General features: G+C 42.3%; 1 non-coding gene across 1 annotated transcript; it reads right to left on the bottom strand.

Annotated features, from left to right (window-relative positions):
• Positions 1–385: 385 nt before the first annotated feature.
• Trnas-aga (transfer RNA serine (anticodon AGA)) lies at positions 386–469 on the bottom strand. Its single transcript is given in 2 exon segments — positions 386–420; positions 430–469. It is a non-coding gene; the product is annotated as a tRNA-Ser (tRNA).
• Positions 470–24,343: the final 23,874 nt, after the last annotated feature.

Raw genomic sequence — 24,343 nt, 5'->3', positions numbered from 1 at the left:
ACGAGCAACATATCACCCTGTATAGTCTTCTGTTTACCAATTTTTCTACATGGCTCCCACATCTGTTCAGACATTCGTCCAAACACAGCATTAAATTTGAGATGTCCCTCAGGTATAATTCGTCTGCCTTACCGTGGAACCAGCGTCAGACTGCTGTCTTGGCTTCATGGTTGCATATGAGCCGCTGTCCTGCTAGTAAATTTTTCAGACAGAAAGGGTGTAAATTACTAGCTGAACGTCCGGACTGTACGATGGGTGCTCCAGACTCCCCACTGAAATGGTTCAAATGGCTCGAGCACTATGGGACTTAACTGCTGAGGTCATCAGTCCCCTAGAAGTTAGAACTACTTAAACCTAACTAACCTAAGGATGTCACACACATCCATGCCGGAGGCAGGATTCGAACCTGCGACCTTAGCGGTCGCGTGGTTCTAGACTGTAGCGCCTAGAACCGCTCGGCCACTCCGGCCGGCCCAGTGAAATGGCTGGAACTTGTGGGCTGTTGTGATTGCCACATGTGGCCTCGAATTATCGTGGGAGATAATGACGTTGTCTACATAGAGAATTCGTAGGCGATTTTTCCGGATGACAGCATGGAACAGTAACTGTTCGCGCTGGCGGTTCCACCTAGTGGCGTGAAACCCATCAGGAGGGGAGCTCGACGATCGCAGAAGACCGTTAAATTCACTTTCCCAAAATTGGCAATGATTGGAATTCTCAAAGCAAGACCATTTTCCCTATACGTTGGTTGCATTTCCCTGTGGATTTTGATGGGCTTTCGTCCCTTTCTCCGTAGAAAACGAATCACACTTTGTTGCTCGTACGTCGTGGAAGTGTGAAGCACAACCGCCATCTTCAACAAATGACAGCAGCGCCGTGCCACGGAGCTCCCAGCAGGCAAGGCAGGACCGGTCCAAGAAAGGTCGATGGCTGGGAATAAGTAGACTTCGCATAGGGGCAAAGACAATCTCATTCTCTGTCAGGATTTAGGATCCTCTACTATCTGCATAATTTTGACATTGATAGTTTAGTACTCGCTTCCGCAACAACTGACATGATAGTATCAATGACTCGGATATTCAAATTACTATTTCATAACCATTGATGTAAATAACTTGCTTCTTTTAAAAGCACTACGTAAAGAAGTGGATTATTGTGAAAACACCATTTATCGTCTTTTTCACTTTAAAACTGGAAAAGGATTTGTCGAATACTTGCGAAACAGAATATCTGATATATTGCATTCCAAAAGTGGAGCAACACCCTTTTAACGAGGTGGTCATACATAATTTAGTGAACAATACATTTCGCTGTCCACGTCTCAGACCGGAATATGTCGCGCATTTCTAAAACTTTGTCGCGCCATCTAAACCAATTTGTGACCAAGCTCACATTGTCTTTAGATTATGTGTGGTTCTTCCACTGAATCGGTGAGATTCGGAGGTTGAGCAACACCAGTCTAAGGCCCACTTTAACGAAAGCTTCGTAAGCAGCTTCTCTTGTAGACGAATCTTAGGTCCTTAAGATGTTTTCAGTAGATTTCTGTCTGTCATTAGTCTTTACGTAATTTATGACCACGCTAGCTTAACTGTACCAGGACGCCTCTCTTTAGTACTTTTCAATTATCTTGTGATAGTTTCCAGTGACTGATCATAATGTAACTAAACAATAATAGTTTTTCAGCATGTTTAAGCACAGTACGTTACGTGGTCTATGCACCGAGCGTCAGTCATCAGCATTATTCTGGCGTTACGATTTTCCTGTATGCAACATCTGGAATCTTCATGTAGGTTCTGACGGTACATACCAGTTTATTTATATACACCGTTAACACTAATGCCCATTACTTACTTCCTTGGAGTACAACAGAACTTACATTCACATTTCATGATATTTGACAGAGCCGTGCGTGCGTTCGTATCGATATCTACCTCTCATTAGGCTTCCTGTCACAGCGACGCGTTCGCTGGCGTAGCTGCGTGCCGAGCAGACTTAAACGCGTTGTGCTCTATCTTGGCCTCAATGTCTGCTTGCTGTCCTGCTTGATACCTAGGACTGTTCAGCGTGGGCTAGGGTCAGTTCGTTACGTTGTGGGTGGTGGTCCATAACTGAAAAGTGTGCCTATGACATTCGAAGAATTACTGCTTCCCCCTGCCTTTGTGTTCGCGGATTCACGTCTTTAGAGTCGGCACGTTTCTCATTTCTGTAGCATAGATTTCTGAATGCCGAGCTGCTAGTATTTACTACATAACGTAGATCCAGCGTAGAGAAGAGAACGGTGAGCACCGTTTGGTAAGTACGACAGAAGTATTGGTTGGAATAGCTACTGTCCCTTGTGTGAGGCGTGCTACAGATATTTAATTTTGGTTCTCGCACATAACACTGTCTATTTACTGTCTGATGATTCTGATATTTGTCTTAGCCCACAATGTGGATCAGCAATCTGAGTTACCAGAATATGCTCAAGTTATTCTTAAGGATCAACTAAAGTTTTCTACTAGCTGGCGCAGTCACGGGTGGGCATCAAAAATGAATCATTTTTATGCTGTGTGTTTCCTCTTCAATTCCCTGTATTACGACTTTATGGAAGAATGATTTTTGTAAATTGTTCGTTCCTTTTAAACGGTCGTATGTATAAAATTTGACACCTATTTTTCAAGGTATTCAGCTGAAATTTTGAGGCTATGTGAGATATTTTGGCGGCGTGTGATCGGTTATTCATTTCTGTTACTCTGCCTTGAGGCTAAGGGGTTTAAATTTTATCTTCTGTGTGTTTTGTATTACCTAATCTGAGGTGAATGGTGGGACCGAGCGATGTCTGTGCTAAGTTCAAGCAGGTCATCTTCCGTATATATGTATTTGTTTACATTGTCTCGTAACACTGTTTCCATTGTTTAAAGTTTGTAACGCACTTTTAAACTCATTAAGGCGGAATTTTAAAATTTGCCTTAGATATGTAAAGCAATAAAATTCTCAACAGGTGATAGTCACTTGCTTTACCCTCTATTGAGGAAACCAAATTTGCTTCCTTATCATACTTTAGCCTAGTTTCTGACAAAATATCTATGCACAATTAAGGGCAACTTGCAGATCTTTCATATTCACATCGAAGAAATGCATTTGGACATTCTTGAGGAGCTGCAACATTATATTCATCGTTTTAATACTTCTCTTAAAGTGGTTAACGAAGAGTCGGCCTCGGCTAGTTAATAGTTTTTTAACATATTGGAAGGCCTGTTGTTTACGTAGATTATTTCCAGGTTCCACAATAAATCCTGTCTATTATTCATCCTGTATAGGTTCATCCTTTTATACATGGCTCATGTGTCTCTGTTACTTTCTCTTCCCCCTCCACTTTTAAGTATGATGTACGATGTAATTTTACTTTTCATGTACAGTTTGTCAATTAATAATTTCTGCTCTTCCACGGTGTTCATTTGTTGCTCTATTTTCCTGTCTTTTCTCCCAACTATGTTGCCCCATCCTCTTGGTGTTTTTTCTAAAAAAAAGTTTAACTCATCTCCTCTGCCACGGCCCTTATATATATCTTCTCTACCCTTTTTCTTATATTTGCTCTTTATTGATACACCTGGAATTGACAAATTACGTAAATAGCCTATGTAAATACGGTTTGGACTACATTATATTATCATTTTATTATGTACATGCATTGTTCAATGGTACTTTTCACCACCCTTTGACAATGAATTGTCTAAATTCAAATTTTAGTATTATATAATTCCTCATGTAAACCATTGTCCTTAAGCTTCGCTTCTGCTTTTTATCATTGTTATTTATTACTGAAATGACAATTATTTTAGCTACCCACAATATTTTATTATTCACTGTTTGTGAATATATGTAACAAATAATGTTTGTCAATGGGCACCTCTGATCTACACCCATTCTTAACTGTAGCCATACGAATTTAATTTTAGCAGTGCACCTTAATAAGATTCGTTACTTGTAAAATGTGATGTATGCTGATAAGCCAAAACATTATAACCACCGACATACTATAGACACCCTGTGTGATCAAATTATCCGGACACCACCAAAAACATACGTTTTTCATATTAGGTGCATTGTGACGCCACCTGCGGCCAGGTACTCCACATCAGTCAACTCAGCAGTCATTAGACATCGTGAGAGAGCAGAATGGTGTGCTCCGCGGAGCTTACAGACTTCTGACGTGGTCAGGTGATTCGGTGTCACTTGGGTCAGACATCTGTACGCGAGATTTCCACACTTCCAAACACCCCTAGGTCCACTGTTTCCGAAGTGATAGTGAAGTGAGAACGTGAAAGGAGACATACAGTACAAAAGCGTACAGGCTGACCTCGTCTGTTGACTGACAGACCGCTGACAGTTGAAAATGTAATGTGTAATAGGCAGACATCTATCCAGACCCCCACACAGGAGTTCCAAACTGCATCAGGATCCACTGCAAGTACCGTGACAGTTAGGCGGGAGGTGTGAAAAGGATTTCATGGTCGAGCGGCTGCTTATAAACTATACATCACGCCGGTAAATCCAAACGGCACCTCACTTGGTGTAAGGTGCGTAAACATTGGACGACTAAACACTGAAAAAAGACGTTGTGTGGAGTGACGAATCACGGTACAGAATGTGGCAATCCGATGGTAGGGCGTGGATATGACGAATGCCCGGTGAGCTTCATCTGCCAGAGTGTGCAGTGCCAACATTAAAATTCGAAGGCTGTGGTGTTATGGTGTGGTCATGTTTTTTCTGGAGGGGGCTTGATGTTTTCTGTGGCTCTATCAGAGCACAGGCCCAACACTGATGTTTTAGACGTCGAGTGGGCGTGCCTGTGTACAAAGTGCGCCAGCCAAAAATAAAATTATTTTTTGCGCTTCCAATTTTGTTTCACTACTGGAAACCTATACCTATTCCTTCCGTACCGCTTCAGGTAACACAGCGATAAATTGTGCTGTCGTACGTCCAAGTGAGCACCAGTAATATAAAATAAAAAGCTCGCTAGGCGAAACAATTTACGATCAGTTAAAAAAAAAAATGAACCCATTTACGAACTAGCAACGTAATCCCACATTGAGGCAGTTCCACACAACGTTTTTCCACTCTGCAATCATCCAGTGTTTACGCTCCTTACACCAAGCGAGGCGTCGTTTGGCATTTACCAGGGTGATATGTGGCTCATGAGCAGCCGCTCGAACATGAAATCCAAATTTCTGCTTCACTATCACATCGGCAATAGTGGAACTATGGATGTTTAGGAGTGTGGAAATTTCGCGTACAGACATCTGACCTAAGTGACACCGAATCACCTGACAACGTTCGATGTCCTTGAGTTCCGCGGAGCGCTCCATTCTACTCGCTCACGATGTCTAATGACTACTGTGGTCGCTGATACGGAGTAACTGGCAGTTGGTGGCAGCACAATGCACCTAATAGGAAAAACATATGTTTTTGGGGGGGTGTCTGTATACTTTGGATAAAGGAGTGTATAAGATGCATGAAAATATTTTATCAATTTAGGAGAACTATATGTCCCAGGAACTCTTAAAACAGAAAACTGGACCGATGTTGTGTGTTCTTGTACTATGTGCGTTAGGTCGACATTGCGTATCAGAAGATAACATAGAAATACTGTATTAACGTAGCACCAGTGTCTTTTACCTTCTGAGTGTTATGGACTAACTGAGTGAGCTGGGTTTCATTCAATCTTTGTTTGGAGACTCCTTGTTACCTCGTACAGAGACAACATAAAAAGAACTCAAAACTTTAAACAGCCTTTCCGAGGCGATGTAGTCCTGTGGTTATTTGGGTCTGCTGGGCGACATTCCTTGAAAACATGGATGACACGTGTAGTTAGTATATGCTCACGTTAGACACGTAAGGCGCTAATTTGGTGTATAGTACAGAGAATGAGGCACAAGGAAATCATGAAAGCACTTGGTCGGGAAAGGTAGTCAGTGTATATTTATCCGGAAGAGACAGATTCGTCTTACGAAGAAGAACCGGCGGCTAACGTAGCTACTCTGTGGAGCTGGTAAATGTAAAAACTGCAATGTGTGGTCCAAAAAACAAATAGTGGCCAAGCGCTGATAGTAGTATAAACATCACCAGGGTTTCTCCGACATGTAGCAGGATATTCACTATCGAACTATAAAAGAAACATCGATACTAGACAAGATCTGAACGACAGGAAGCAAACGTGGGACCCATTACAAATGTAATTGGAAAAATACCGACTGAACTGGAAGAATATAGCAAACGTATGTATAATAATAGGATAAGCAAAGCTGCAGCGCAGTATAAGAAAGAAGAACATGGGACGCCTCTTAAAAAGATCGCGTGAACAGTTCTGAGGCGGAGAAGGCGAAAGGCGTAATCCCTACGCCTCGGTAGCTGCGGACTCAGCGCGGCAGATTGTTAACGAAAGAGGACCCGGTTCGATTCTCCGGGCGAGCCGGAGATTTTCGCCGCTCGGGTAATGGATGCTGTGTAATTTTTACGTCCGTCTCGTCGTAGCTGATTAGGAAAGCGGTTTCAGTTACCCTGCTGTCCTCTGCGTCAATTATTGAGATGGCTGAAAGTGTACGACCCGGAAGTGAATAGATATAAAAAAGAAGCCTAATCCTTGATGATGATCCGCGCGCGGGAGTAAACATATGCCGTGGCCCCTGTCGACGTTGTAGGCCTCTCGCGAACTCCGGCGATCGGCGCAGACGTAAGCACGGGAGTGAAGCGGCAAGTTGCGCCGCGGCGGGTTGGCGTGTGAGTTATGGCCCGATCTCCGGGCGACCTTATCGCTCTCTCGCTGGCCAGGGCGGGCGCTGATTTATCGCACCGCCTAAACAAATTACGGCAGCCGAACCTCCGCCCTGCGCCCTCCGCCCTCCGGCCGACGGCTGACCTAATAGCCGGCGTCCTGTAATTACTGACGCCGCACATCAGACGCCCCTCACACTCATTTCCCTCCGCCGTCTCCGTGACACACAGGTTTCTGTCCGCCACTTGCACTTCGCCAAAAATATGCAAATTGTGTCAATCGCGACGGGTTCTCTAACTGCATTAGAATTTGTTACTTGCTTCCGTCTATTATTCTAATCTTCTTTGACCTTACTTAAGCTGTAAGTCACTTCGAAGAGCTTTCGTTAGGGAAGGGAGGGGGTTGGGGGCTGGTATGGGGAGATTTTTACCGGGTTGCAGAAATGGACTCGACATACTTCGTAGTCCACAACGTAGCGTTTTATGACGTTATTTGTAGTCAACAACGTAGCCTTTTTTTTTACACTAGGCAATGAAAATAAACCTGTTACATATAGATATCGATTATATGAGGTGCATTCAATCAGAAATGAGCTGGAGCTATAGAATGAAAACCAGTAATGCCGTAACTTACGGATGAAGGTATGGTCCCTATCAGAGGACTGTGGCCCAAAACTCGCCGTTGAAGGGACGTGGGGACACTTGACGATTTAGCTAGTAGGCTTACGCATCGACCGTCCAGTGCAGTCAGCGGATGCATCAAAAGAAGAGTAAAGGCGTGCATTTCTCTATAGCGGAAAGAGCGCGAGCAGCGGAAATTCATCAAGGAATGGCAAAAGTGAGAGGAGAGCGTTGCATATCTGTTGTTGTTGGAAGGCTCAATCCGCTTTATGATATAAAGGAGCGTTTTTCGTGGTCTCCTTTACAGAGAACACTAAGTGCAGAATGAGATAATGACATTTTAGCGCATTGTGTAACACATACAGTAGAGGATAATATTTTTAGAGGTGACTGTACCAGCATGACGGTACACCTTGTCATTAAGCACCATCTGTGAGGAAATAGTATGTGGATTATAACATTCCTCAATTGGAGTGGCCTCCCTGGAGATCCGTCATGAACCCAATGGACCGCCTTTGGAGTAAGTGAAAATACTGACTTCACTCAAGTCCGCAGTGCCATCACTTTCTTCGGTTTGGGCTGTTCAGGAAGAATGGACTACCATTGCTACACAGACGTTCAGACACCTCAACGCAAATGTACCCAGCAGAGTTCAAGTCGTCATAATGGCAAAGTATGGGCAGACCTATGTCCACGAATAATTGGCTGCCCGCCGAAAATATCATGAAGAAGACTTGGACGCATTTCAATGTAACTTCATACACTTAGTCGCCATTAACTGGCATGTAAACAATTAATGTTGGAATTCTCTGACACACGTAAAACAGCCACCGGAGTTCATTAGTGTTGTTCGTGTTTAGTTTTCTTAGCAGGCCTGCTACGGCAATAAGGGGTGTGAGCAGCATCAGATGATGATTGATCGCTGTGAACGACAAAAATCTGGAAATGTTTGGTATGTTTCTATGCGACGAAACTACTGAGGTCGTCGGTCCTTCGGCTTGCACACTACTTAATCTAAATTAAATTAACTTACGCTAAGGACCACACACACACACACACACACACACACACACACACACATACACACACACACACACACTATGCCAGAGGGAGGACTCGAACCTCTGATGTAGGGAGCCGCGCGTATCGTGGCACGGCACCTAAGACCGCACGGCTACCCCGCGCGACACTGTAAAGGATACGGAGATGCTGCGTAATCGTGTGAGAGAGTGTTATCAGCTTCATATAAAGTACGAAGGTGGCCTCATTCTGCATGGCTATTTTGCCGGATGGTCTAATCGCGCAACATGCAGATTTGTCGAACTTTCAAGCATGACAGTGCTGGACTGAAATAGATACTAGGAAGAGGAAATAGATACTAATCATCATGGTTCCAGTCGATCACATCTGACCACCACATGGGAGGATCACTTCATTAAACACCAAGCACAAATTAATCCCTTGCCATTTGCGTCTACCATACAAGAATACGTAGTGAATTCCCAGCAACATTCGATGCCATCTTACTCAATGGTGGGAGACTAGCAGCAGACGTTCTAGGTAACTGTTTTCCGGTGCATATGATGCCGTTCACATCACAACACAAGCGGCTGCTTTTGGATAACTGGGAGGCATGGATTGCTTATGAGTGACGTCAGATTTTACTCGGAGTTGAATCGCAGTTGTGAACTAACCTGGATGCACATTCTCGGTGAGTACAGCGACTTGGGGAGAAACCCATTCTTCGAATGTTTGGGGATAAACCTGTAGTCATTTGATGGAGAGCCATCAGACTTGAGTTCAGGTCACGGATCGTAGGCCACAACGGCATGTCAGGCACATCCTGCATCGTCATGTTACATATAATGCGACAGTATTGTAGTGCTATTTCTCAACAGGACAATTCTCGTCCACACATTGTACGCGTCTCTGTGGACTGTCTGCCCGATGCTAAAGCAGTCACCCAAATGAGTCCCCAATAGAACATGTTTGAGACTTGCCTGGACATCAATTCTGTGCCAGTTCCACTGTCCAGGATATTAAGTACCAGTGATTGTTATGGCCAGATTGTCGCGGGAAGAGGATACAAAGGCTTTAAGGGCCCTTCAAAAATGAATCAGTGCGTGCATCAGTTCCAGGTGAGGAAGCAACGTTGTAGTGGTATGTGGGCTCATAATTCCCAGTTCTTCTTAAGTTCCACTTGATTTTGTAGTCACTACCTCATTCTCTCCCAACTTTAGAAGTTTCATTTTGTTTTTGCCTCCACTTCTAGGTGATGCACTTTTTTTTGTCAAGCAATACAGAAACGAATTTTACATTTACTTGACTACCAATAACATGTAATGGATGTCTTAAGTACGTAAGACTTTATCCACACAGTAAACTTAAAAAGAAGCTAGGAGTACATGTGGTCTTAATGTACATCTCGCCACATCGGAAGACAATGGGGCATGGATCCTGTTATACCATTGCGTATGCATCACACATCTCATCAACATTACATCTGCACGTTGTATGGCGTAAGTTGTAAGCAGGTGCTGGTATCAATACAAAGCATGGCAACTATTCATGGAATTCTTGAAATTCACGAAAACTTGGAAGGACGTTTACGAGTTTGTAGAATGTACCTCAGTAGTAAAACAATTCTGAGACGCCAACAAAGATATGGTGAGGTCTTGCAGCAAAAAGATACAACAACCGATATTGGATCCATGGTCAGATTTTCACAAAAACAAAGGAAAAAGATGCGTCTGTCATTATCTTTTCACCAACAGTTCAAAAGGAATACTGGAACATAGACTAAATAGTTTTTCCGGCGGAATATGAGCCGTGAAATGTTTATAACCGGCTATAACTCGTTGCATGCACATCCGTCTTAACCAGTTGAAAAGGGGGTATCATCCGGTTACACCTGACGTTCAGAGAGGGTTTCGTGTTACAGCTGAGGCAACTGGGCAAGGTACAGTCCAGGTAGTCTAGGTCACATCTACCCACTTTCTTCCCCTTCCCCCTCACCCCCCTCCCCATCACCATACATAACAGTTCCCACAATCCTCTCTATTTTTCCCAATTTTCCACAACTTTACCATTTTAACGTATTTTTCCCGTATTCCATAGTCTGTGTGTAAATGTACAGAATATATATGCTTTTACTGCTAACTGGTGCAACCTGCTATCCAACACACATGTGCTGCTCCAGAGATTTCGTGCTTTAAACAAATGCCACAGTGCCGTTTATAAACAATTACATAACATTTAGCAACCTAGAACAAGGGATTGGTTGGTAGGACATGTTCTGAGGCATCAAGGGATCACCAATTTAGTACTGGAGGGCAGCATGGAGGGTAAAAATCGTAGAGGGAGACCAAGAGATGAATACACTAAGCAGATTCAGAAGGATGTAGGCTGCAGTAGGTACTGGGAGATAAAGAGGCTAGCACAGGATAGAGTAGTATGGAGAGCTGAATCGAACCAGTCTCAGGACCGAAGACCACAACAACAGCAACAACAACGGTGTGACAAAGACTATCCCTTTTTCTGTATATGAACCAACTCTTGTTATGTCAACAGTACGCTACTAGTGTGTGTGTGTGTGTGACATCATAGTGCATGCATTAAATTAAATGTCATGTGCTACTGGTACAATTAATGAGGCCATGTTGTATTGCACAAATACTACTCGAATTTATGATTGGCATAGCAAAATTTTGAGGTTTACCTATTTCCAAGACACACATAAATACAGCACCTTTGCCGATGGAAGATAAATGCGGCATAGAGATATTCGGTGGTCGCATGTAATCTGTCGATAAGTGGAGAAGACTTCAGGCAACACTATTCACATGAAATCTTAATGCTACGTAAGAAATTTTTTATGCAAAAATGCGAGCATGTACACTTACAACATCTCGCTACAAGCAAATACAATATCCTATTATTTTAACAAAATTGGTCGATCTCCGCAATTCGTTATTTATCAAGAAATAAAATCCTGCTTGTACCTTCTGTAAGTACGTACGGACAAAATCTCGTCCCTCCATTACCAACAAAAATTTGTACCTATTCTCCAAAGACGCTTACGGAATTGGTCCCCACACTTCAACTAGTGCTGCCATCGTCCCGGGTAAAATACTCCAGTCGCCGCGACTAAAGACGTCGGCACACGGACCGTACTGTCAAAAGTCAACGTTGAGCATGCCGAGTTCAACGTGCTGTCGAACACTCAGAAGCGATGCAACTTGTCCATACGGTACGTGGGCCCCAATGTGACACACGCGATGGCATCGCGCTCTAGTGGCAGCTGTTGACTGCATCTGGCACGCGTATCACACTGTTTACAAAATGGACAGGCGTAAAATTACGTAATTTAGCTCTATCAAAACGTACTTTCCCCCCTTACTCATATGCTGGTGAGGTTTTTCTGACTGTAGTATACATAAATAAAAACTTCAGTATCCTTGGAAATACTATAAGGTAAAAAGGAAAGTACGATGTCGAGTCAATAAGGACATCGACTTATAAAAGTTTCCTTACAAATAGTGCCATGCAAATTTACCATATTTTTCCACGTAATATAAAAATTATTTGATCATTCTCGCTTGTAGTAAAATCCTAAGGTCTTTCTTACTTGATCACTGTTCCTACTCAGTAGCAGAATGCCTACATGTAAATTAGAAACCTTGTAAAAAAGGGCACAATAACTTTCTGCAAGTAGTGCAAGGTGACCTGTAGATTACGCCAATCGAAGAAACTCATCCCTCAAAAAGAGCGCATCGAATATTATAATATGTACTAGAATTAAACTAACAAGATAGTATCAGAAGCTATTAGAAACGCCAAGCTCGAAAAAACAAAAAAACAAAAAAAAAATTGGATGCAGTGGGACGCGAAATGTCAAATCTTTACTGCGAATCTCTAACGTTATTCATCTCCTTTCGTTCGTTAGTGCTCAGTGCGTTTATTCAGAGTGAACGTTCTATGACACCTGTTCAAGTGCATCGATGATCCATTCACTAAGTTTTTTATTACTGAGGGCATCTAATCCTCTCAGCGAACACGCTGAGTTACTGTGTCGGCACGCTAAAGCTACTACGAACGACCCGTGGTCGTATCTACGCCCCTTACCATATCCTGAAAGCTTCAATCGTAGCTATATTACGAATTAAAATTTCCTACCAAGAACAAGGCGTTTTAATGGATCGTTACAGTAATCCTTTTACCACGAACATGACGTTCCTCGTAATTTTATTACAACGAATCATATAACTAACGGCAGGTTTTTGAGAGCTGCCCAGTTTGCTGGTGCTCAGAAACAGCTTATATACCGGGTGATCAAAAACTCAGTATAAATTTGAAAACTGAATAAATCACGGTATAATATAGATAGAGAGGTACAAATTCACACATATACTAGGAATGACATGGGGTTTTATTAAAACAAAACAAAAAATACAAACGTTCAAAAAATGTCCGGCAGATGGCGCTTCACATGATCAGAATAGCAATAATTAGCATAGCAAAGTAAGACAAAGCAAAGATAATGTTCTTTACAGGAAATGCTCAATATGTACACCATCATTCCTCAACAATAGATGTAGTCGAGGAATAATGTTGTGAACAGCACTGTAAAGCATGTACGGAGTTACGGTGAGGCATTGGCGATGGATGTTGTCTTTCAGCATCCCTAGAGAAGTCCCTTCTGCGTCTCAGGTTAAATCTAAAATACGTCCGTTGCTTCTCATGGTGTAGAACATTTGGTACTACCGAGGATGACCCATCTCCTTGATCTTACCGTTGAGTTTAGTTACCTGCTTGATGTTATTTAGAAGCAGTAATATATGTCTCCGTGCCGTAATTTTGACAGTAATCTACACATAATAGCTGAACTCGACAAACAAGACCTGACTTAAGAACGACTTCTGTTTAGTGAACTGTTGAACTTGCAGGAGACAATCCAGGCAGCAATGCAGTACAGCGTTCACATGATGTCTTACTAAATATATGACTCTTGCTCAACGCTGAATGTCACCAAGCAGCTCGTTTATCTACGCCTCTGCAACGGACGAAAATACGTTTAAATGTGATTCTGCTGTGTGTGACAATTACCACTAGTCACCGTGTGTGTCGCATTTTTAACTAACTTTTGAAAAGCCTTGCCGCAGTAGCCACATTTCCATGTTCACTGAACAATCTTCTTCATTAAACTGCATTCCCGTTGTCTCTAACTCTAAATAAAACATGTAGTACGAATTTCAAGCCCTGTTAGCCAGTGAACAGCGTTTATAAATATGGGATTACAATAACCTATCTGTATTGTCCCAAAGCATTCTTTGTTGTTAATCGAGATAAATATTAGGCTATTCGTATTTAAACATTAATCACCGACCAATATCAGTTGCGGTGAATAATTATTCAGAACCTATGTTTAATTAGTAATTAGTTGCGGCGATGTATTTGGCTGGGATTGTACGGACAGCTTGCTGTAATGAGGTTTGTAATGATATGCAACATGACCTGCGCGTTACGGCCGCCGCAATTGACAACTGTACAGTTGTGCGAAAATAAACAAATTCTGAATGAACACAGTGCTAATGCCTAGAAGCTAGAATTAGATTTATATATTGTTTTTACGTTCGAGTGACGTATTGTATTATCCATGAAGGTTGTTACTTGCATTCAGCCACGTACAGGTTTTGGTTAATCGTCACAGAATACATATGGTTGGAAGACAAACTCGGAAACATGTAACGTCAGTGAGACATCGGCGGAAGCGATGACAGTCCTTTTTCTGCTTACACGTTTCCAGCTATGGTACATGTTACTGACGTCTTCCAGCAGTCGCCTTTATTTAGGAATACCCTGACCGAAGGACATGAGAGGCAGCCAGTAACTGAGAAAGAAGCAAGACTGGCTTGCACCATATTTTCTCTGTTATTCAAACGGTAGAAAGAACAAACTGTAGGAATATAAGAATCGAGCTTGGAAACTGATTAGATTCGGGGGCATCGTATAAAACTGCAAGGTCAGCAGATGAGATTCTATATCTTACAAAGACGTTAGAATGCGTAGTGGCAAAAAGAGGCAATAAGATGAGGATAAAAAAAATAAAAAAAGATGCAGTATAACCACATCAGGTTATACTAAAATAACTGACGAAGACAGGAGTAAAGTGATATAAAATTAAAAATGCCATTAGCAGGGAAAGTTTTGGAGAAAAAAAGAGTTTTTTAATTGATCTAGAGTATAAACTCAGATGGAAAAAAACACGCATGTTAATCAGTAGAGATAGGACGACAATAGAATCATTTGGACTATGGTGTTATGAAAGATCTTTCTGGCTTAGATTGGGTGAACGTGTAACTTTTCAAGAGGTACTGAGCTGGATTTTGGGGGAAACAGATGTGTGGCAAGAGTAACGTGAGATTAGGGTGACGCAACACCTCTTGAGGTCAAGCAGTAGTCCATTTGGTATTGGAGGAAAATACGAATGTCAGAAATGTTGAGGGAGCTGAAGGAGGGGCTGCATAAAGTACTCAGCTTCATCTGAATGGACACAGATCAAAAAACGTTTTGCATCATCCTGGTTCCCAAAACTATTGAAGATAGATGTTAACTGTGGACATTGTATTACAGACACAGTCCCTTTGACTGTTCAGAGATGTCACTAAATCCTCCCAAAGATGTAAACAACCATGCATGAACAGCGCCTATTAGACGGAGGAGTCCGACAGCCGATCAGTTCCGTCATTTCACCAGGAAGGAGCTACACGGCTCTGTAGTTCAACCATGCCTAGACGGTCAATACCACGGTTTGATCGCATCCGCATTGCTACTTTGTTCCAGGAAGGTCTCTCATCACGATAAGTCTCCAGGCGTCCAGGAGTGAACCAAGCAATGTTGATCGGACATACAGACATACAGAGATTCAGGAACTGTCGATTACACGCTTCGCTCAGACCACCCAAGGGCTACTACTGCAGTGGATGACGGCTACCTATGGATTATGGCTGGGAGGGACCCCACAGCAACGCCATCATGTTGAATAATGCTTTTCGTGCAGCCACAGGACGTCGTGTTACGCCTCAAACTGTGAGCACAAGGCTGCATGATGCGCACCTTCACTCCCGACGTCCATGGCGAGGTCCGTCATTACAACCCACTACTCTTTGTTCATTAGCAAATTCCTTGCAATCGGTAAGATAATAATATTTTTACGGTTCCGTATCTCAGACGGTAGAAAGGGGAACGCTATGGATCACTTGGTTGTTCGTCTGTCCAACTGTCCGTCCCCCTACCGGTCTGTCTGTCCGGTTGTGAAAAAATCTTGGAGTAGTAATAAGTGTAATCTTCTGAGTCAATGCAGACAAAAGATACGGCCCTTTATGTCACATATGTTGATATTCGATAAATTCGCTCATCAAATCCCTTAGGGTACTTCCCGTTGTCTTAGAATCATAAAATTTGGAAAGAAGCAAGGTTTCACAGTAGAAGTAAAGGAAAAAGATCAGATAGTTATTGATTTGTAATTATATCCTAATAAAACACATAACTTTTGTCATCTTTTTTTCCGACGTCAAACTGGAAATTAAAAGATTTTAGAAAGCCTTGGAATCCCTGGGACCAAAATCTAGCCAGTATCAATGGCGATAACAAGCAAAAATCATCGATAAAGATTCCCTGAATAAATGAACTGTCTACTTATTCGTACGTAACTGTCAATGGGGGCCTACTCGCTCCTGGACAATTTTTTGCTCTTATCTTACCCCTTTGTAACCTATGGTTTCAATATGTGATGATCACCATACACCACATACAACAGATACAGTTTTTTCGTGTAACTTCTCCGTCAACTGCGGAACTGTAAACGCTCTACGTAGAGCCTTCCATTAACATGGTTCTGCTTTTGTTACAGCTTTCGGCGTGATATTACTATCTCCATAAAAAACAATTATTCCTCAGCTACGGTTCTGTGGAATTTTTTTTATTAGGTCTTATCTAATATCTAGGTATAATGCCTCATCCCCATCTAGTGATCGATAGCACAGTAGTTATAACGGCACACCATCATAGTACATTATTGAGCGTCGCAAAATAACAACAGCCGTGGTGAGGCACACTGCGCGTGATTGTTTTACATTCTAGTTTAGCAATTTATCTTCGAAACTATTTTCCGAAAATATTAAGTAATCATAAATTCATCAAAACTGATAATGGCAAATAAAGAATACTACCTAGTAGTCAAGGAGAAATTGTTGCATATTCATGTGTTAGCGGTTCAGAGTAGAAAAACGTAATAAAAATTTCTGTCTCATACCTCATTTACGCACACCCATAATTGATTTTTTGTTGTGAGCACTTTGCGTCATTTTCTGCCAGATAGATACTTGAATAGAATTTCCGTTATTGCTTTCTTTGCATAAATTACGAGGTATCCAACTGGAATGTGAATGTCTCTAGTCATGTGATCAAGTTAGTCCACTCTAGGACGGCGTACAAACTCTGTGATGTCGATCTACAGCTGTGGTTCTCATACTGCATTGTTTTGCTACTGTGGCTGCCTCTCCTCGTAACACCGGCTGACTGCATCTTTAGTAAAATCAAACACTTCAATATAAATTAACAGAGTTTTGATAGTATGTAGGTCAACACCCTTTAAATGTTTTAAAAATATAAACATAGTTCGTCGTAGGCTGCGTACTGTATTAATATTCTTAATTTAACTTGTGCGATTATCTAATATCGACTTCACGTCGTTTGCAAGCACACTGGTAACTTTGATTTACCTACATCACGTTTTATATTGTGTAAGTAATGGATTATTCTTACACACACATGACCAAGCGCTGTAATCCATAAGTACATGTTGACAGAATCCAGATCAATGTGCTACGCCATCATATGTCATTAGTTACAAGGCTGCAGTACTCGTAGTATAGTTTATATAACGTGAAATGTGATGGCGTAGCATTGTGATCAGGACTCTGACCTTATGTATTTGTCGATTATGGCTTGTGGCCATGTAAGTGTAGGATGGATCCGATACTTAGTAAAGTAAAGCGTGACGCACATAATACGATCTCAGACACGTGCTTGAAAATGATGCAAAGTCGAAATTAATTAATCGCACAAATTAAATAAAGAACGCCCTACAGCGGGCCATGTGTTCATTTGTACAATAAATAAAATTATATTGGAATTTCATTCACACAAGCAGTTTCCACTCAATTACAGGTCAGCGAGACTCCTGAAGATTAATCCAGACGAAACCGACTTTGTGATAGAAACTGCAACATTTTGGAAACAGGAGCGTCTGGTCTCAATAAACTCCGATCGCAGTTGATAGATCTGTCAGGTTTCCACCAGTGGTGAGCAGAGAGTATACGTACACTCCTGGAAATGGAAAAAAGAACACATTGACACCGGTGTGTCAGACCCACCATACTTGCTCCGGACACTGCGAGAGGGCTGTACAAGCAATGATCACACGCACGGCACAGCGGACACACCAGGAACCGCGGTGTTGGCCGTCGAATGGCGCTAGCTGCGCAGCATTTGTGCACCGCCGCCGTCAGTGTCAGCCAGTTTGCCGTGGCATACGGAGCTCCATCGCAGTCTTGAACACTGGTAGCATGCCGCGACAGCGTGGACGTGAACCGTATGTGCAGCTGACGGACTTTGAGCGAGGGCGTATAGTGGGCATGCGGGAGGCCGGGTGGACGTACCGCCGAATTGCTCAAGACGTGGAGCGTGAGGTCTCCACAGTACATCGATGTTGTCGCCAGTCGTCGGCGGAAGGTGCACGTGCCCGTCGACCTGGGACCGGACCGCAGCGACGCACGGATGCATGCCAAGACCGTAGGATCCTACGCAGTGCCGTAGGGGACCGCACCGCCACTTCCCAGCAAATTAGGGACACTGTTGCTCCTGGGGTATCGGCGAGGACCATTCACAACCGTCTCCATGAAGCTGGGCTACGGTCCCGCACACCGTTAGGCCATCTTCCGCTCACGTCCCAACATCGTGCAGCCCGCCTCCAGTGGTGTCGCGACAGGCGTGAATGGAGGGACGAATGGAGACGTGTCGTCTTCAGCGATGAGAGTCGCTTCTGCCTTGGTGCCAATGATGGTCGTATGCGTGTTTGGCGCCTTGCAGGTGAGCGCCACAATCAGGACTGCATACGACCGAGGCACACAGGGCCAACACCCGGCATCATGGTGTGGGGAGCGATCTCCTACACTGGCCGTACACCTCTGGTGATCGTCGAGGGGACACTGAATAGTGCACGGTACATCCAAACCGTCATCGAACCCATCGTTCTACCATTCCTAAACCGGCAAGGGAACTTGCTGTTCCAACAGGACAATGCACGTCCGCATGTATCCCGTGCCACCCAACTAGTAGACTTCTCTTTGCCAGGACTGCCCTCTTCGCCTGTGTGTCTGTTATGTCCTTGCTTCACCCGTCAAATGTTATGTTGCTTCAAAGGTAGCAGATTTCTTTAACTTCGTCTACTTCTTTACCACCAGTTCAGATGTTAAGCTACTCGCTACTGTCATTCCTACTACTTCTCATTACTTTTGTCTTTTTCTGTTTACTCTCTGTCGATATTCTTCACTCACTAGACTGTTCATTCCAGTCAACAGACCCTATATGACTTCTTAACTTTCAATGAGGATAGCAAAGTCAACAGCAAAAGTTATCATTGATGCCCTGAATTTTTAGCCGACTCTTTAACCTTTCTTTAATTCCGTCACTGCGTCTTCGATGTACTGAGTGTACAGTACTGGTGAATGACTAAAATCTCACGCTTTTCTTAATTCGAGTACTTCGTTCTTGATCTCACAAACATATTGTTTGCCCTTGGTTATTGTACGTAATGTATACCACTCAGCATTCCAAATAACTTATGACTATTGTTCTCAGAATTTCGAAAATCTTGCGCCAGTTCTCGTTGTCGATACATGTTTTTCTAGTCCTTCAGATCCTACGAACGGACCTTGATTTTTCTTCAACTTACATCCATTGACAAGCGCCAAGTAGAAACTGCCTCTCTGGTGCCTCTATCTTTCCTAAAACCAAACTCATCCTCATCTGACACATGCTCAGTTTTCATTTCCTTTCTACCCTACATTATTCTTGTCAGCAGCTTGGATGCATGGGATATTAAGCTAACTGTACGATAGTTTTCGCAGCTATCTGCCTTTGCTATCTTGGGAGCTGTGTCGATATTTTTCTGAAAGTCTTATGGTATGTTGCCAGTATTACAGATTGTACACATCAACTGGATAGTCGTGTCGTTTATTTTCCATTTTTCCCAATGAGTTTCGAAATTCTGATGGAATATTATCTATCTCTTCTTCCTTATTTAATCCCTAGTCTTTAAGGGCGCTTTTAAAGGTGACACTAACACTCGATTCCCTACATCTTCCATATCGACTCCAGTTTTGTCTTCCCACAGGTTGTCAGACAATTCCTCCCCCTCGTAGAGGCCCTCTACTAACTCTTTCCACCTATCCAGTTTTTCCTTTGAGTTTAACAGTGATACTGACATTGCACTCTTAATGTTACTGCCCCTACTTTTAATTTCATTGAGCTTTGCCTAGATTTTTCTGTATGCTAAGTCTGTCCTTCCGACAATCATATCTTTTTCGATTTTTTCACATTTTTCCCGGAAGCATTTCCCCTTATCTGCCTTGGATTCCGTATTTTTTCATTCTTGATTTGTAGTGACGTATTCCTGCCTTTCCCTGAAAATCATCGCCCATCAATAGGAGTATTTACTCAAGGTTTCTTCGAAGTTACCTTTCTTGTACCTATGTCTGACTGTCCAACATTTGCGATTGCAGTTTTTAGAGATGTCAACTTCTCCGACTGAACTGCCTATTTGATAATCCTTATCGCAGTATCCACATTCCTGGCGAACTTCAAACGCGTCTCATCATTTCTCAGTACTTCAGTATCCCACTTCCTTCAACAAAGATTATTTCCTATGTTCTTATAAATTTTAGTCTACTATTCATCATTGCTATGTGTTACAACCCAATAGCTGGTTTCGGAATCTCTTTGTGACCAAGATGTAATTCAGTTGAAATCTTCCGTGTCCCGGGTTTTTCCGTGCCCTCTTCCTCTTGTGATCCTTGAACACAGTATTCGCTATTGCCATCTGAGATTTACTGCTGAACCCAGTTAGCCATTTTCCTCACTCCTAATATCTCGGCGTATTCTCCCGCAACTCATTCCTGTATGTCTTCTTCTACAACCAGCTTCCAGTCTTCCATGCTCATTCAATTTTCATTTCCCTTTACATACTGATTTAATCGTTCAGTATCCTCACATAATTCCACGTCTCTTCATATTCTGCTTGGGGCGTCGAATTACATACATGGTTTGTTGTCGAATCTGACGAAACAACCCTGACACAGAACTATACACAATAGCTCACTCTCTGCCCGATTTTCCTGTTCATATTGAATCCTACTCCCACTATACCTGTTTCTGCTGATGTTTATATTACCCTATATTCTTCTCATCAGACACATCTTCTTTCCGCCCAACTTCACTGACCCCTAGATTAAGCCTTTGAATTTCCCTTTGAATATCTTCTAGCTTTCTTACTCAAACTTCTGACATCCCAAACCCTGAATTCAGAATTTCCAATATCTTACACCAGTTTAAATTGTCCAACCCTTTTTTCAAGTCGACAAATCCTATTAACGTGCTTTAATTTTTCTTTCATTCTTCCTTCCATTATCAACAGCGACGTCAAAACTCCGTCTATGATGCCTTTACCTTCCCTGAAGCCAAATTAATCCTCATGTAAGTGTTACTCAATTTTCTTTTCCATTACTCTACATATTATACTTGTCAGTAACTTGGTTGAATGTATTGTTGAGTTGACTGTGCGACAATTCTCACACTTGTCGGCTTCACAATTGTGTGGATGACGTTTTTTCCCAAGTCTGATGGTATATCGCCAGTCCCCCACACCACAGTGAATAGTCGTATTGGCACCACTTCTCACAATGATTTTAGAAATTCCGATGGGAAGTTACTAGCCCTTCTGTCTTACTTGATCTTAAGTCGTCCAAAGCTATGATTCTAACCATGGGTCCCCTACCTCTTCCCTGTCGACTCCTATTTCTTCTGCTATCAGGTCCTCCCCGTTATAGTGGTCTTCAGTGTACACTTTACACCTAAGAGCTCTTGCCTCTGCGTTTAACAGGTGAATTCCCATTTCACGCTTAATGCTACCACCTATGCTTTTAATTTCACTGAAGATTATTCTGTCTGCTGAGACAATCCTTCTGACAATCATTTCTCTTTGTATTTGTTCACATTCTTCACGCAGCCATTTCATCTTAGCGTCCCTGGACGTCCTGTTTATTGCATTCCTAAGTGACTTTTAGTTCCACACTCCTAAATGTTTTCGTACCTCCTTATACCGTAGATCAAAATAAGCATTTTTTCTGCTACCCATGGTTGTTTTGCAGTTACGTTCCTAGCGACTACGTTTTCCCTTCCAACTTCTGCGATTGCCCTATTTAGAGACGTCCATTCCCTTTCTGAGCTATTCATTATCGCAGTACCTATAGTCTTAGAAAACCTATACATTCCTTGACACTTCCGTATCCCACTTCATTGCTCATTGATTCTTCCTGACTAGTCACTTCAATTTCAGCCTGCTCTTCATCACTGATCACGAGCTGAGTTTATATCTGCTCCTAGGTACACTTTACAATGCAACATCTGATTTCGAAATCCCAGTTTGACCACGATGAAATATTACAGGAATCTTCTTGTATCACCTGGCCTTTTCCAAATACACCTTCTCCTATTGTGATTCTTGAACAGTGTATTTGCTGTTACTAGCTGGAATTTATTGCAGAATTTAGTTAGTCTTTTTCCTCTTTCATTTCTACTACCAAGCCCATATTCGCCCGTAACCTTTTTTTCTACTCCTTCCTTTACAACCATTTTTCAGTCCCTCATGACAGATCTTCATCTCCCTTTACGTACTGAATTATCCGTTCGGTGTCTTCCTCTCTCTTCATTTTCAACCAGAGACGTTGTCATGTGTACCTGAAGTGTTGTTGTCGGTGTCGATTAGCTGTCGATTCCGATCAGAACAACCCCAACACTGAGCTGTTTACAGTAACTCACACTCTGGCCTACCTTCATATTCATAACGAACATTACTCCCTTTATACACTTCTGCTGCTGATGTTCTCCTAAACTTGTCTAACCAGAAATCCTTCTCTCCTTTCCATTTCACTTAACTGGCTCTCACTAAGTTTCCACTGAGACTCTGAATTTTCCTTTTAAAAGTTTTTATTTTCTCTATTGCTTTCAAGTTTCTGGCATACCCCTATGCGATTCATATAAAGTTACCCTTTCATTTGTTATTCAATATTTCTGTCATGGTATCTCCCCCTTTGCAGTCCACTCCCGGGGATTAATCTGGAATCTTTTGCCAATGGAAAGATCATCATGATACTTTTTCAGTTACAGGCCACATGTACTGCGGATGCACAATACGTGTCTTTAATGTAATGGTTTCTACTGCCTTCTGCATTCTCATGGCATTGATCGATACTGATTCTTCCGGCTTTTAGGGGCAGTTTCCCACCACAAGAGCAAGAGAGTCCTCCGAACCTCTGCCCAATCCTCCACCCTCTTTGACAAGGCCGTTGGCAGAATGAGGGTGACTTCTTTGGCCCGATGTCTTCAGACGCCAAAGATATAATTTTAATTCAAAATTTTGACAGTGGCGTGGTTCTACCCCTGACCATTCTGATTACTGGTCAACGCACTACCCCTAGATCACGAGTTAGCAAGAAACGATTGTTAAATGCAACTGGGTTTTGATGGGATTATTTCAGCCCCTCCCCACTACACAGGTCTATTTTGACCCAGTCAACAAACTATTTGTGAACTTTTACCACATAACCTGTACTTTGACTTGTGTAGTCCCGTCTAGTGTATTCAAGCATTTTTTTTAAATTAGTATTTATTCACCGTGGATGCCTCATTACTCACCGTACAGATCTTTACTGGATTTTTCTCACCTTAGAGAACTTCAGTTAGTTTCTATTTTCTGTATTTTTTTCCGTTGGGTAGTGTTTTCAAACACACCTACCTGTCAAACACACTTCATTATAATCACATCTTCCATCATAGCATTTATTTCCCAGAAACCGATCGAGAACGTCAACTCGACAGCCTAACAGAGTCGCACTAGCATCAAGTGCTTGGCCTTATCGAAAATGGGAACTCAGTACGGCAAGTATCCACAGCTATGTATGTAGTGTTCAGAGACTGCCTTATAAAAAAAGTCTTAAAACAGACAAAGGTTGTAAGCATCTCGGCTGATTCACAGAAACTTCTTCATTGGAAAAAGCAGAATCAAAAGCGCACCACAGCATTTCCCTCGATAAACGTTTTTCGGCATTACTCTTGAGTCACTAATATATTCACTTTCTGAATTCGCCGAAAAATAAAGAATTGCTAATCTGTTTTTCCAGTTATTTATTTGTAATCCCTTCTACTTTCTCCATTTCACACTGAAAAATCATACACATCTGTGTATTTATGAAACGTTCAGACCAGTAGAGAATAAAGAGTGTTATCTGTGTACCAAAAAATTGTGAATGAGCGGGTGACAGTTGATGAGCTAGACAGTCTAACGGTGGGAGTTGGAAGTGTTAAGAAGGTAGGGCGAGAATACGCCATGTATTTACGAAAAACGAATTAATTTTTATAAATAATAACAGTGGTAGTTGTGGAAGGAGTGTTCTGAAAATAGAAACGCTGTAATTTTGCGTGAAGCGATGAGCAGAAATCAGAACCTCCTGCTAAACGATGGCTTCATTATTGTTGTTATGATTTAACTAAAACTTCAGCAAGGAATTTTTATTTCGATGATCGACGCAAAAGAGGAATGCGCAAGTGGTTAAGACTTCGAAGTGGAACC

Source organism: Schistocerca gregaria, chromosome 2, assembly GCF_023897955.1.
Source record: "Schistocerca gregaria isolate iqSchGreg1 chromosome 2, iqSchGreg1.2, whole genome shotgun sequence".
In the NCBI taxonomy this organism is placed as follows: Eukaryota; Metazoa; Arthropoda; class Insecta; order Orthoptera; family Acrididae; genus Schistocerca; species Schistocerca gregaria.
Note: the sequence above shows the minus strand (reverse complement) of the source record. Positions and strands in the feature narration are given on the sequence as shown.